Source organism: Hakea prostrata, chromosome 7, assembly GCF_041222555.1.
Source record: "Hakea prostrata isolate BN-2017 chromosome 7, UWA_Hpros_2, whole genome shotgun sequence".
NCBI lineage: Eukaryota > Viridiplantae > Streptophyta > Magnoliopsida > Proteales > Proteaceae > Hakea > Hakea prostrata.
The window spans coordinates 38,873,266-38,885,612 of record NC_142606.1 but is presented as its reverse complement, the minus strand read 5'-3'; the positions used below and the strand labels follow the sequence as shown (position 1 = coordinate 38,885,612).

Here is a 12,347-nt window from a genome sequence, read left to right as displayed (position 1 = left end):
ATATCCGTCGGTTATCGGATCGAATTTGGATAGATGATTTTCTTATCGGATTCGAATTCGGATAGGGGTGTATCCGAGCCGAATCCGAGCCGTTACAGGGCCTAATCAACTCTCAACAAAATAAACTCAAACAGAATCCTCTCTCTCTCTCCTCTCCCTCTGAGCGCCATTCAGCTTTCCCCCGTTTGAGGCGGAGAGCCTTACCTCTGCGGCTCTCCGCCTCCCCTGCTCCCCTCTCCGATCTTCTTCCCTCCCTGCTTCTTCTCCGCCTCCCCTCCCCTCCCTGCTCCTTCTCCGCCTCCCTGCTCCCTGCTCCTGCTCCCCCTCCCCCTCCCTGCTCCTTCTCTGCCTCCCTCCTCCCTGCTCCCCTCTCCCATCTTCTTCCCTCCCTGCTCCATCTCCGCCTTCCCTGCTCGATCTCCGCCTTCCTGCTCATTCTGCTTCCTTCTCCCGCCTACTTACCTACTTCCGTCTTCTCTCCCTACTCATCTCTGCCTCCCCTCATCTCTGCTTCCCTGTCTCTCATCTCTGCTTCCCGCCTTTTTCCCTACTTCCGTCTTCTCTCTCTTCTCCTCTGATCTACTTTCCTGGCTTCTCCCTCTTTCCTGTCTCCGCTTCCCTCTCTTCCCTCTCTGATTCAATAACCAGATCTAGGGTTTCCCCTTAGATCTGCTTGTTCTTTTGGTAGATCTGGTTGTATTTTTTGTTTTCTCGTTATCAAATAATATCTCACTTCTCTGGTTGCAACGTTTATTTGGTGCACACCGCAGAACAACTCCAGATCTGGGTACAAGTTCTTCTGCGGCGAACTTGACAGCTATGCCTCTAAGGCAGAGTTGGATGACAAGTCTGAACCTTCTCCGCACTTTTGCTACTACCATCGCCACAACCATACGAGTTTTGTGTCCGTCCTTGAGGGGTGCTGTATGTCCCCCTATGAGGGTGTTGTATGTCCGCCCTATGAGGCGTGTTGTATGTCCGCCCTTGAGGCGTGTTGTATTTCTTTGTTGCTGTAGTTGTTACAGTCTTTGTTCTAAGGGTTCTTTGGGCGTGATTCTTTTTGGGCTCGACCCGCCCTTAGCCTTGGATGACCTTATCTATTGCATGTACGACAGTTTGATCACTTTCCGCTCCTTGGTTCGTTTCGAACCTTGTGTGTTCATGCACTTCTGTCTGTACTTTCTTTAGTTATCTGAATGAAGTACTATTTACCCAAAAAAAAAAAAAAAAAAACTCTCAACAAAGTAAACCCATTCCAAGTAATACTTTAGTAATAAGGTTGTTGAATGTATTATAAAAGCAAATAATATTTTCAACTATATAATGTGGAGTAGTTGATATAAATAAATTAAATGAATACAAAAAAATGTTTAAAATTGTAATGTTTATTAAAAATGCTAATCACATGAGACATTTTAAGAATACTTAATTCATTTATTTTTTATTTTTTAAGAACTATTTTGCTCATACATTATGCATGATTTTTGTACGAAAATCTTCAAAAACACGTCAAGATAATTGGCAAAAGCATAGATACCCCAAAAGTATGCAAAATGGCAATCACTCTCTTTTTTGTAATATTTAATTAGTTAAAGGAAATGAAGAATATATCATTATCTGTATTATCTATACCTTATAATACAAAATAGCAAATTGAGGAAGAAATACGAATCCATGGAGAAAGAAATAAGATGAAATTCAAGATTCAATTTTTTTACAAGCAACATTGTAAAGCCACAAGAGGGTAACGTAATATAGGAATTATGAAATTATCTAACTATGTTTAATAAAATTTGCTAACAAAGTGTAACATTGTAAAAATTTAAAAGGTATTTTAGGGTGTCTGTGCTTTTTGCCAATTATCTGAAATTTTCCATTTTTTCATTTAGAAATGCATTATGTATGATTAGGTACAATAAATAATCATTCAAAATTCATATGGATAATGGGAATATTTTGTTTTGGTATTTGAGTCATACCCAACTTATTCTAATATAGGCCATCAGATTAGTTATAATCTAACACTGTAATGGGCCTTTGTGGGAAAGTCCAATTACCAATAAAACCTATTGTAGTTCTATAAATACTAGGGTGTAATGTTTTAAGTAACCTTGTACTTAAACCATAACTCTAACAATCTTAAAGCATTATCAATTTTCTTGAGAAGTTTTTTGTTCGATAAATTTTGAAAGGAGATCAAACGCCACCTGAAATCGTTTGGGATTGAATCGATTTGTGAGTAAATTCTACCATACGGGTCCGCTAGTCAATCTCACTTTTTTATTTGATATGTTATTAATCTTTTTCATTTCGCTTTAAGAACAGATTAGTACGACTTAAAAAGATCAAAATGTTTTACATTGATAAGAATGTTCCCTGTGAATCAATTACCATGAATTCTTTTATTTCATGATTTGACACTGACTCTTCAATGATGTGAGAATTTTTTTTTGTAAAAATAACACTGACAACAAGTCAGTCTTCTATACAAACCAAAGATGAGGATTTTTGTAGGGACTATTTGTTGAATGTCCTATTAGATGGACTTGTAGTAATCTTGTGCTTAAACCTCTAACCCTAACATATTTGTGGCTACCATTTTTGGTTATTCTATGTATTAAGTTGTATTTTAACACAATGATTTTTAATTCATCTTTTTTGAATTTTGAAGAATAAGATTGATATACTGGAGGCAATTGAAATACTACTAACTTATCAAAAGGAAGTTTCAGGTAAATTTTTATTTATAATTTTATAACAATATAAACTAAATTAAACTTTTTACTTTTAAAAAAAATTGATGGTTTTAATTCTCTACTAAAACAATGACTAACCATTAATCGATTTTTGAAGGGGAAAAACTCAAGGAGCATATGAGTTGGACATGAGACCCAATAAATTAAAGATAGATAAACCGTGGGTAGAAAGTGGAAACCTAAGGTGATATTGGATAGAGGGTCGGCCTCACTTCTTTTTATCTTTCTAAGTTCATTTTTTATGTTTCAATATTTATATCCACATCGGAAAAAGAAAGGTCAACGTCCACTAATTAATTATTTCTGCAACAATGAATGCCAAAACCTTACTTGAGCAGGATCTGTTCTATCGGCTCGTACCTCTATATCCATGAGTTCCAAGGAGATAGGAACTAAGTCTGGTAGATGAATGGTGGCCGCGCGATTAGAGAATTATTGACGGTTTTGTTGAGGTTAATATAAACCCAGCGAGCTGTAGATGCTGTTCTCTAAAAATTCCAATCATGGGGTGGCTGCACGGTCTGTTAGATTCTAAAATTTTACTTTTTCTTTTTATATTTTGATGAAAATGTACAGATTATTAAAGAGAAATTTTATTATCTTATTATGTTTACTTAAATTATTAATTTCACCTTTCCATTAAGATATTTTTAGTTAATTAAAGACATGACAATCTATGTTTCTGAAAAACTTCAAAATAACTTTAATGTCAATATCCCTTCACAGTAGAGTTTAATATACTAATTTAATCTTACTCTTAATGACATTACTATTGTCATATTTATATTTAACTGTGTTTAAAATTGTTAAAGTTGGGTGTAAAATGTGTATTTGGAACTTTGTTAGAATTAAGAAATCATAAAAAAAAAAAAAAAAAAAAAAAAAAAAAAAAAAAAAAAAAAAAATTTAATTTTTTTTTTATTTAAAATTTATTTTAATTTTTTTAAATTAAATAAATATAATTAAAATTATAATTTATAATTATTTTTTTTTTTTTAAAAAAAAAAAAAAACAAAAAAAAAAAAAAAAAAAATTTAAAAAAAAAGTTTTATTTTTTTTTGGGGAAAAAAAAAATGGGGATAAAATTTAAAACCCAAAATGTTGTAAATTAGAATTTCGTTTGAGAGAGAATTCTTCCACACACAGATAGGTGAGTGGGAGATGTATATTAATATTATATGAATTACAATTCAAATATTTGAGTTTGAACTACAACTTGTTTACAATCAAACTCTACAAGTTGTTGATACTTTAACTATAACTCAAAACTCTTCTTGATCGGTTGGAGATAAGATCAATCGAGGATAGAGCTAGTTACGGTGGATTTGATTTTGAATTTGAATTCAGAGACTTATCCTTTACACTCCCCCGCAAGGTCATTGGTTGAAAACAAACAATGAGCTTGGACTTTAAAATTTTGAATCTTGGAGCAGATAAGCCTTTGGTGAGAATGTCTGCGATTTGGTCTCTTGTGGGAACGAATCGGATTGAAAGATTTTTTGTGGCGACTTGTTCACGAACAAAATGATAGTCAATCTCGATGTGTTTGGTTCGTGCATGAAAGACCGGATTAGCAGCAAGGTAAGTAGCTCCAATATTATCGCAGTATAGAGTTGGTGCAAAAGTGACAACCCCAAGTTCAAGCAGTAGTTGACGTAACCATATTAGCTCAGCGGTAGCATTAGCAACCCCTTTGTACTCTGATTCTGTAGAGGAGCGGGCCACAGTGGGTTGTTTCTTGGAACTCCAAGAGATCAAGTTAGGGCCCAAGTAGACACAATAACCACTTGTAGATCGTCGATCAATAGTTGAACCGGCCCAGTCTGCATCACTAAAGGCAGTGAGAGAAAGATTAGTTGTTGGCTGGAATAGAATTCCATGGGATGGGGTCTCTTTTATATAACAAAGAATTCGCTTAACTGCAGCCCAATCATCAATTGTAGGGCGATGCATATATTGACAAACCCTATTGACAACAAATGCTATATCAGGGCGTGTGAGAGTCAAATACTGAAGGGCACCCATTGTATTTCTATATTGGGATGGATCATCATAGAGGGGAGGTTCCTCAGTTGTTGCTTTGGTGATGGAGGTCGGGGTTGCTACTGATTTTGCTTCATGCATATTGGTCCTTCGCAAAAGATCTGAAGAATATTTTGACTGGCAAAGATGTAAACCGTGAGATGAGCAAGTGACCTCGACCCCTAAAAAGTAGTTTAAGTCACCAAGATCTTTGATGGCGAATTCCTTGCCAATGGCCATAATGATAGAATTAACCTCAGAAGAACTAGATCCAGTGAGGACAATGTCGTCCACATATACCAGAAGATAGATTGTTTGATGCGCTGAAGTACAAAAATATAGTGCCGTATCAGATGAGGACAGTGGAGAATCCCAAAGTGAGTAAATAACTGCCAAGTCGATGAGACCATGCCCTAGGGGCCTGTTTTAAACCATATAAAGCTTTCTAAAGGTGACATACATAAGTAGGTTTCTCTGGATCAATGAAACCTTGTGGTTGAACCATGTAAACCTCTTCAGATAATCTACCATTTAAAAATGCATTTTGAACATCCAATTGGCGAAGAGTCCATCCTTGGGCAACTGCTAGCGAGAGAATCAAGCGTATGGTAGTAGGTTTGACAACGGCACTAAAAGTGTCAAAATAATCAATTCCTTCACGTTGATGAAATCCCTTGGCGACCAAACGAGCCTTATAACGTGAAATAGAGCCATCACTGTTTCTTTTGATTCTGTAAACCCATTTATTTCCAATCAAATTCATGTGGGGCTGATGAGGAACTAGACTCCAAGTACCATTACGTAAGAGAGCATCAAATTCGTCACTCATAGCAAGCCTCCACTTGGGGTCTTTACTGGTAGTGGTATATGAGGTGGGTTCTGTTTTAGGATTATCAACAAAAGAGGTGACTAGGAGGGTAAGTTTAGAGATGGGTTTAGGATGACCCATTTTGGATCGGGTTTGCATATGGTAAGGTTGAGTTGGTTGGATCGGGTTTGCACATGGTGAGTTGAGTTGGGATGGTGCAGGTGAGTTATGAGCTAGGGTTTCGGGTGGGTTATGGGCAAAGGTTTCGGGTGCAGGGAGAGGTTGTGATAGAGTTTCCGAAATTTCAAAATTTGAATTTGAATTTTGACTGGGAAAGGAGAGTTCAAAATTTGAATTCGAATTCAAAGTTCGGGTTGGGTGGGAAAATTCAAAATTTGAATTTGAATTGGAATTTTGGGTGGGATGGGAGATTTCAAATTTTAAATTTGAATTTGAAAAGAGATTATCAGCTGTAACTATGGTGGGAGTGGAGTGAGAGTGGGAAGGGTGGTTAAGAGGTTGAGTTGCAAAGGGAAACTTGGTTTCCTCAAATACTTCATGTCTAGAGATATAGGATAGGCCAAGAGTTGGATCATAACATACATACCCCTTGTGTGAGTTGCTGTATCCAAGAAAAGTGCATTGCCTGGAGCGATATTGCAGCTTGTTTTTCTTATAAGGTCGTAACCAAGGAAAACATGCACATCCGAATATTCTGAGAAATGAAAGATCTGGATCTTTGTGATATAACACCTGAAATGGAGATTTATTCCCAAGTACCAGTGTAGGCATTCTGTTGATTAAGAAGACAGTCGTTTTAAAGGCGGCTGGACAGAAAATAAGGGGGACTGAAGCACGAGCCATAAGAGCGAGGCCTGTTTCTACTATATGTCTATGCTTCCGTTTTGCTCTCCCATTTTGTTCAGAAGTGTGTGGGCATGAATATTGATGAAATAAACCATTCTCTTTACAAAAATGATCAAAATATTCATATCCCTTGGCCCCATCAGATTGAAAAACTTGAATCTTGGAATGAAAGATATTGGCTGCATAATAATAGAATTGCTTGAATACTAAAATTGCATCAGAACGACGCACAAGTGGAAAAATCCATGTAAATCTGCTGTAATCATCCAAGAAAGAAATATAATAACTGTAACCTTGCGTAGATGGTGACGGAGAGGGGCCCCAAATATCAGAGTGCAATAATTGGAATGGAGATACTGCCCTTGATTTATTCAACTTAAAAGGCAATTCATGCGATTTTCCCATCTGGCATGGGACACACAAAACTGGTGAAATAGATGAAGGTTGGTGCAGGCCAAAACTGCGAAGAGAGAGAGTCCAAAGTTCTCTTTGACGGATGCCCTAATCGGTCATGCCACACTTCTTGAGACACACATTCGTTGAGATGAACAGAGGGAGATGCGGATGGTGGATGGAAGCGATAGAGGCCAGCTTCAATTGATCCTTGAAGTAGAACAGTCCCCGTTTTGAGATCCTTCACAAAGCACGAACTTGGATGAAATTCCATATAAACATCATTATCACGTGTAAATTTACTCACAGAGAGCAAATTTTTAGTAATAAAAGGAACATGTAGCACTTTAGGTAAAGTAAGAATTTTAGAAGGCGTTGACAGAGAAGCACTTCCAATATTTTTTATATGCAAACCTGAACCATTACCAATGTGAAGTTGATCAATACCATGGTAAGGCATTGTTGTATCCATGTGGGTTACATTGGATGTAACATGATGAGTGGCACCTGAGTTAGGGTACCAAGAAGGATCAAATGAAGCCGTGGGTCTTGCCAAGAAAGCTTCTGGAGAAGAATTCAGCTTGGAGGCATTGTCACCTGGTGCATAGTGAAAATAACATTGCATTACTGTATGATTAGTTTTGTTGCAGATTTGACAAGCAACCATAGTTTTGTTGAAAATAACATTGCATCGGAAGATGTTTTGCATGTTGACCACGATTGTAGTAACCTCGAGCTCGTCCTCTGCCATAGCTGTGAAAGGGGCCACGATTGCAGTTAGTGGGTGGGTGGGTGGGGGGGGTTGATTTGGTGGATAGATTAACTTCTGATGAAGGCGAGTCAAATTGTTGTCTTGTTTGGTCTTTGAAGATTTCTTGATTCAGTAGAAGGCCTATGAAATCATCAAGGGGAAGAGGGTCAAGACGGGAGGTAATTGAAGTGGCAAAGGATTCATATTCATGGCCTAGGCTAGGAAGCATTGTGAGGATAATATCTGCATCAGAAACTGAGTGAGCAGTAGCGGCAAGATGATCAACAATAGATTTAATCTTCTGAACATAATTTGCCATTGAAGAGTGGCCTTTGCGAATTTGCAAAAGTTGGTATTTCAATTGCATTATGCGGGCTTGAGATTGGGAGGGCATAAGTCCGTTCAAGGGAATTCCAAGCAGTGTGGGAAGTGGTGAGACCAACGATTTTAGAAAGAGCACTTTCAGAAAGGGAGGAGATGATCCAAGATAAGATCATCTGGTCTTGCTTGCGTCATTGAGAATATGCAAAGTTAGGAATGGAGGTTCATGTGGGTGATGTGGTGGAGGGATTGGGTATGGTTTGAGAAGGAGCTAGATTGGTTCCATCGACATAGCCATAAAGGTCATGTGCATGTTGTAGAGTTTGATTGTAAACAAGTTGTAGTTCAAACTCAAATATTTGAATTGTAATTCATATAATATTAATATACATCTCCTACTCACTAATCTAAGTGTGGAAGAATTCTCTCTCAAACGAAATTCTAACTTGGTATCAGTTTTTCAGCCTCTGACCGCCGTCTACACGATCCTCAGGATCAGCTCCACCACGGCCATGGCTTCTTCTCTGATTTCACCTACCAACATCTTTTCTCTCCTACCTGTAAAGCTTGATCGAAGCAACTATCTCCTCTGGAAATCACAATTTCTTCCTCTACTTCATGCACATGACCTTTATGGCTATGTTTATGGAACCAATCCAGCTCCTCCTCAAACCATACCCAATCCCTCCACCACATCACCCACATCAACCTCCATTCCTAACCCTGCATATTCTCAATGGCGCAAGCAAGACCAGATGATCTTATCTTGGATCATCTCATCCCTTTCTGAAAGTGCTCTTTCTCAAATCGTTGGTCTCACCACTTCCCACGCTGCTTGGAATTCCCTTGAACGGACTTATGCCTCCCAATCTCAATCCCGCATAATGCAATTGAAATACCAACTTTTGCAAATTCAAAAAGGCCACTCTTCTATGGCTGACTATGTTCAGAAGATTAAATCTATTGTTGATCATCTTGCCGCCGCCGCTCACTCAGTTTCTGATGTGGATATTATCCTCACAATTCTTCGTGGCCTAGGCCATGAATATGAATCTTTTGCCACCTCAATTACCTCCCGTCTTGACCCTCTTCCCCTTGATGATTTCATAGGCCTTTTACTGAATCAAGAAATCTTCAAAGACCGAACAAGACAACCACTTGACTTGCCTTCATCATAAGTTAATCTATCCACCAGATCAACCCCCCCACCCACTAACCGCAATTGTGGCCCCTTTCACAGCTATGGCAGAGGACGAGCTCGAGGTTACTACAATCGTGGTCGCCATGCAAAACATCTTCCACCTCTCCTCCCTACCCCTATGGTTGCTTGTCAAATTTGCAACAAAACTAATCATATAGCGGTGCATTGTTATTTTCGCTATGCACCAGGTGACAATGCCTCCAAGCTGAATTCTTCTCCAGAAGCCTTCTTGGCAGGACCCACGGCTTCATTTGATCCTTCTTGGTACCTTGACTCAGGTGCCACTCATCATGTTACATCTAATGTAACCCACATGGATACAACAATGCCTTACCATGGTATTGATCAACTTCACATTGGTAATGGTTCAGGTTTGCATATAAAAAATATTGGAAGTGCTTCTCTATTAACGCCTTCTAAAATTCTTACTTTATCTAAAGTGCTACATGTTCCTTCTATTACTAGAAATTTGCTCTCTGTGAGTAAATTTACACGTGATAATGATGTTTATATGGAATTTCATCCAAGTTCGTGCTTTGTGAAAGATCTCAAAACGGGGACTGTTCTACTTCAAGGATCAATTGAAGCTGGCCTCTATTGCTTCCATCCATCATCCGCATCTCCCTCTGTTCATTTCAGCGAATGTGTGTCTCAAGAAGTGTGGCATGATCGATTAGGGCATCCATCGAAGAGAACTTTGGACTCTCTCTTTTGTAGTTTTGGCCTACTCCAACCTTCATCTATTTCACCAGTTTTGTGTGTCCCGTGCCAGATGGGAAAATCGCATAAATTGCCTTTCAAGTTGAATAAATCAAGGGCAGTATCTCCATTCCAATTATTGCACTCTGATATTTGGGGCCCCTCTCCGTTACCATCTACGCAAGGTCACATTTATTATATTTCTTTCTTGGATGATTACATTAGATTTACATGGATTTTTCCTCTTGTACATCATTCTGATGCAATTTTAGTATTCAAGCAATTCTATTATTATGTAGCCAATGTCTTTAATTCCAAGATTCAAGTTTTTCAATCTGATGGTGTAGGGGTGTCAACGGTTCGGGTTGGGCCGGTTTCAGGTTAGGCCTAACGGTTTCGGGCTGAAAAGCACACAGCCCATTAGGAAAATAACGGTTTCGGGCCGGTTTCGGGCCGAAGCGGTTTGAGTTCGGGTTGACTAACGGTTTGGGTTCGGGTTTACTAGCGCTATGTTTTGAATACCTTGTTGATGGGTGGAATTTATCAAGAGCATGTAAACACATATAAGAATTAAGTTCTCTTCAAATCTCTTGTGTTGGGTGTTCAAAACTAAAATCTTTTTTTTTCCACAAAGAAGTAAAAATTATAGAACTAATATACAAAAGAAAGCTAGCATCTTGATGAATTTTAGTGGGTTGTATTTGCTTATTCTCCTTTCCCTTCTTGACGCTTGTAAAAATGGATCTCAAATGATAATACACTTGCTAAATATTTACTAAGCCCGTCTTCCAAATGGTGAAGGCTTTGATAGGCTTGTTGTTTGCATATTCCAAAGTAAAACAATTAAGAAAACAAATAGAAACTTGGGGTTTTCTTGTCTTTTACATTTATTATTTTATTTTATTTATTTATAACGGGTTGGTTCGGGTTCAGGCCGATTTCGGGCCAAACGGTTCGGCTAGCTGTGGCCACACACTAGCCTAGCCCAGCACTTCCAACCATTGTTAGGCTGAGGGTTGTTCAGCCCAAACACAGCCCATTAAGCTTTGGTGGGGGCCGGTTTGGGCTATAACGGACCGGTTCGGGTTAGGTAGTGACACCCCTATGATGGTGCCAAGGAATATGAATATTTTGATCATTTTTTAAAAAAGAGAATGGTATATTTAATCAGTATTCATGCCCACACACTTCTGAACAGAATGGGAGAGCAGAACAGAAGCATAGACGTATAGTAAAAACAGGTCTCGCTCTTATGGCTCGTGCTTCAATCCCCCTTATTTTCTGGCCAGCCGCCTTTGAAACGGCCGTCTTCTTAATTAACAGAATGCCTACACCAAGTACTTGGGAATAAATCTCCATTTCAGGTGTTATATCACAAAGATCCAGATCTTTCATTTCTCAGAATATTCGGATGTGCATGTTTTCCTTGGTTACAACCTTATAACAAAAACAAACTGCATATCGCTCTAGGCAATGCATTTTTCTTGAATACAGCAACTCACACAAGGGGTATGTATGTTATGATCCAACTCTTGGCCGATCCTACATCTCTAGACATGTACTTTTTGAGGAAACCAAGTTTTCCTTTGCAATTCAACCTCTTAACCACCCTTCTCACTCTCACTCCACTCACACCATAGTTACAGCTGATAATCTCTTTTCAAATTCAAATTCAAATTTTGAATTTTTCCACCCCACCCAAACTTCGAATTCAAATTCAAATTTTGAACTCTCCTTTCCCAGTCAAAATTCAAATTTAAATTCAAAATTTGAAATTTCGGAAACTCTATCACAACCTCTCCCTGCACCCAAAACCTTAGCCCATAACCCACCTGAAACCCTAGCCCATAATTCACTTGCACCATCCCAACCAACTCAACCTTACCATGTGCCAACCCGATCCAAAACGGGTCATCCTAAACCCATCTCTAAACTTAACCTCCTAGTCACCTCTTTTGTTGATAATCCTGAAACAGAACCCACTTCATATACCACTGCCAGTAAATACCCAAAGTGGAGGCTTGCTATGAGTGACGAATTTGATGCTCTCTTACGTAATGGTACTTGGAGTCTAGTTCCTCATCAGCCCCACATGAATTTGATTGGAAATAAATGGGTTTACAGAATTAAACGAAACAGTGATGGCTCTATTTCACGTTATAAGGCTCGTTTGGTTGCCAAGGGATTTCATCAACGTGAAAGAATTGATTATTTTGACACTTTTAGTGCCGTTGTCAAACCTACTACCATACGCTTGATTCTATCACTAGCAGTTGCCCAAGGATGGACTCTTCGCCAATGGATGTTCAAAATGCATTTTTAAATGGTGAATTATCTGAAGAGGTTTACATGGTTCAACCACAGGGTTTCATTGATCCAGAGAGACCTACTTATGTATGTCATCTACAGAAAGCTTTATATGGTTTAAAACAGGCCCCTAGGGCATGGTCTCATCGGCTTGGCAGTTATTTACTCACTTTGGGATTCTCACAATCCTCATCTAATACGGCACTATATTTTCGTACTTCA

At 38.6% G+C, this 12,347-nt stretch overlaps 1 non-coding gene across 1 annotated transcript; it reads left to right on the top strand.

The window, feature by feature from the left end:
- Positions 1–3,076: 3,076 nt before the first annotated feature.
- On the top strand, positions 3,077–3,287 carry LOC149011082 (small nucleolar RNA U3). The gene has a single exon (XR_016174829.1). It is a non-coding gene; the product is annotated as a small nucleolar RNA U3 (small nucleolar RNA).
- Positions 3,288–12,347: the final 9,060 nt, after the last annotated feature.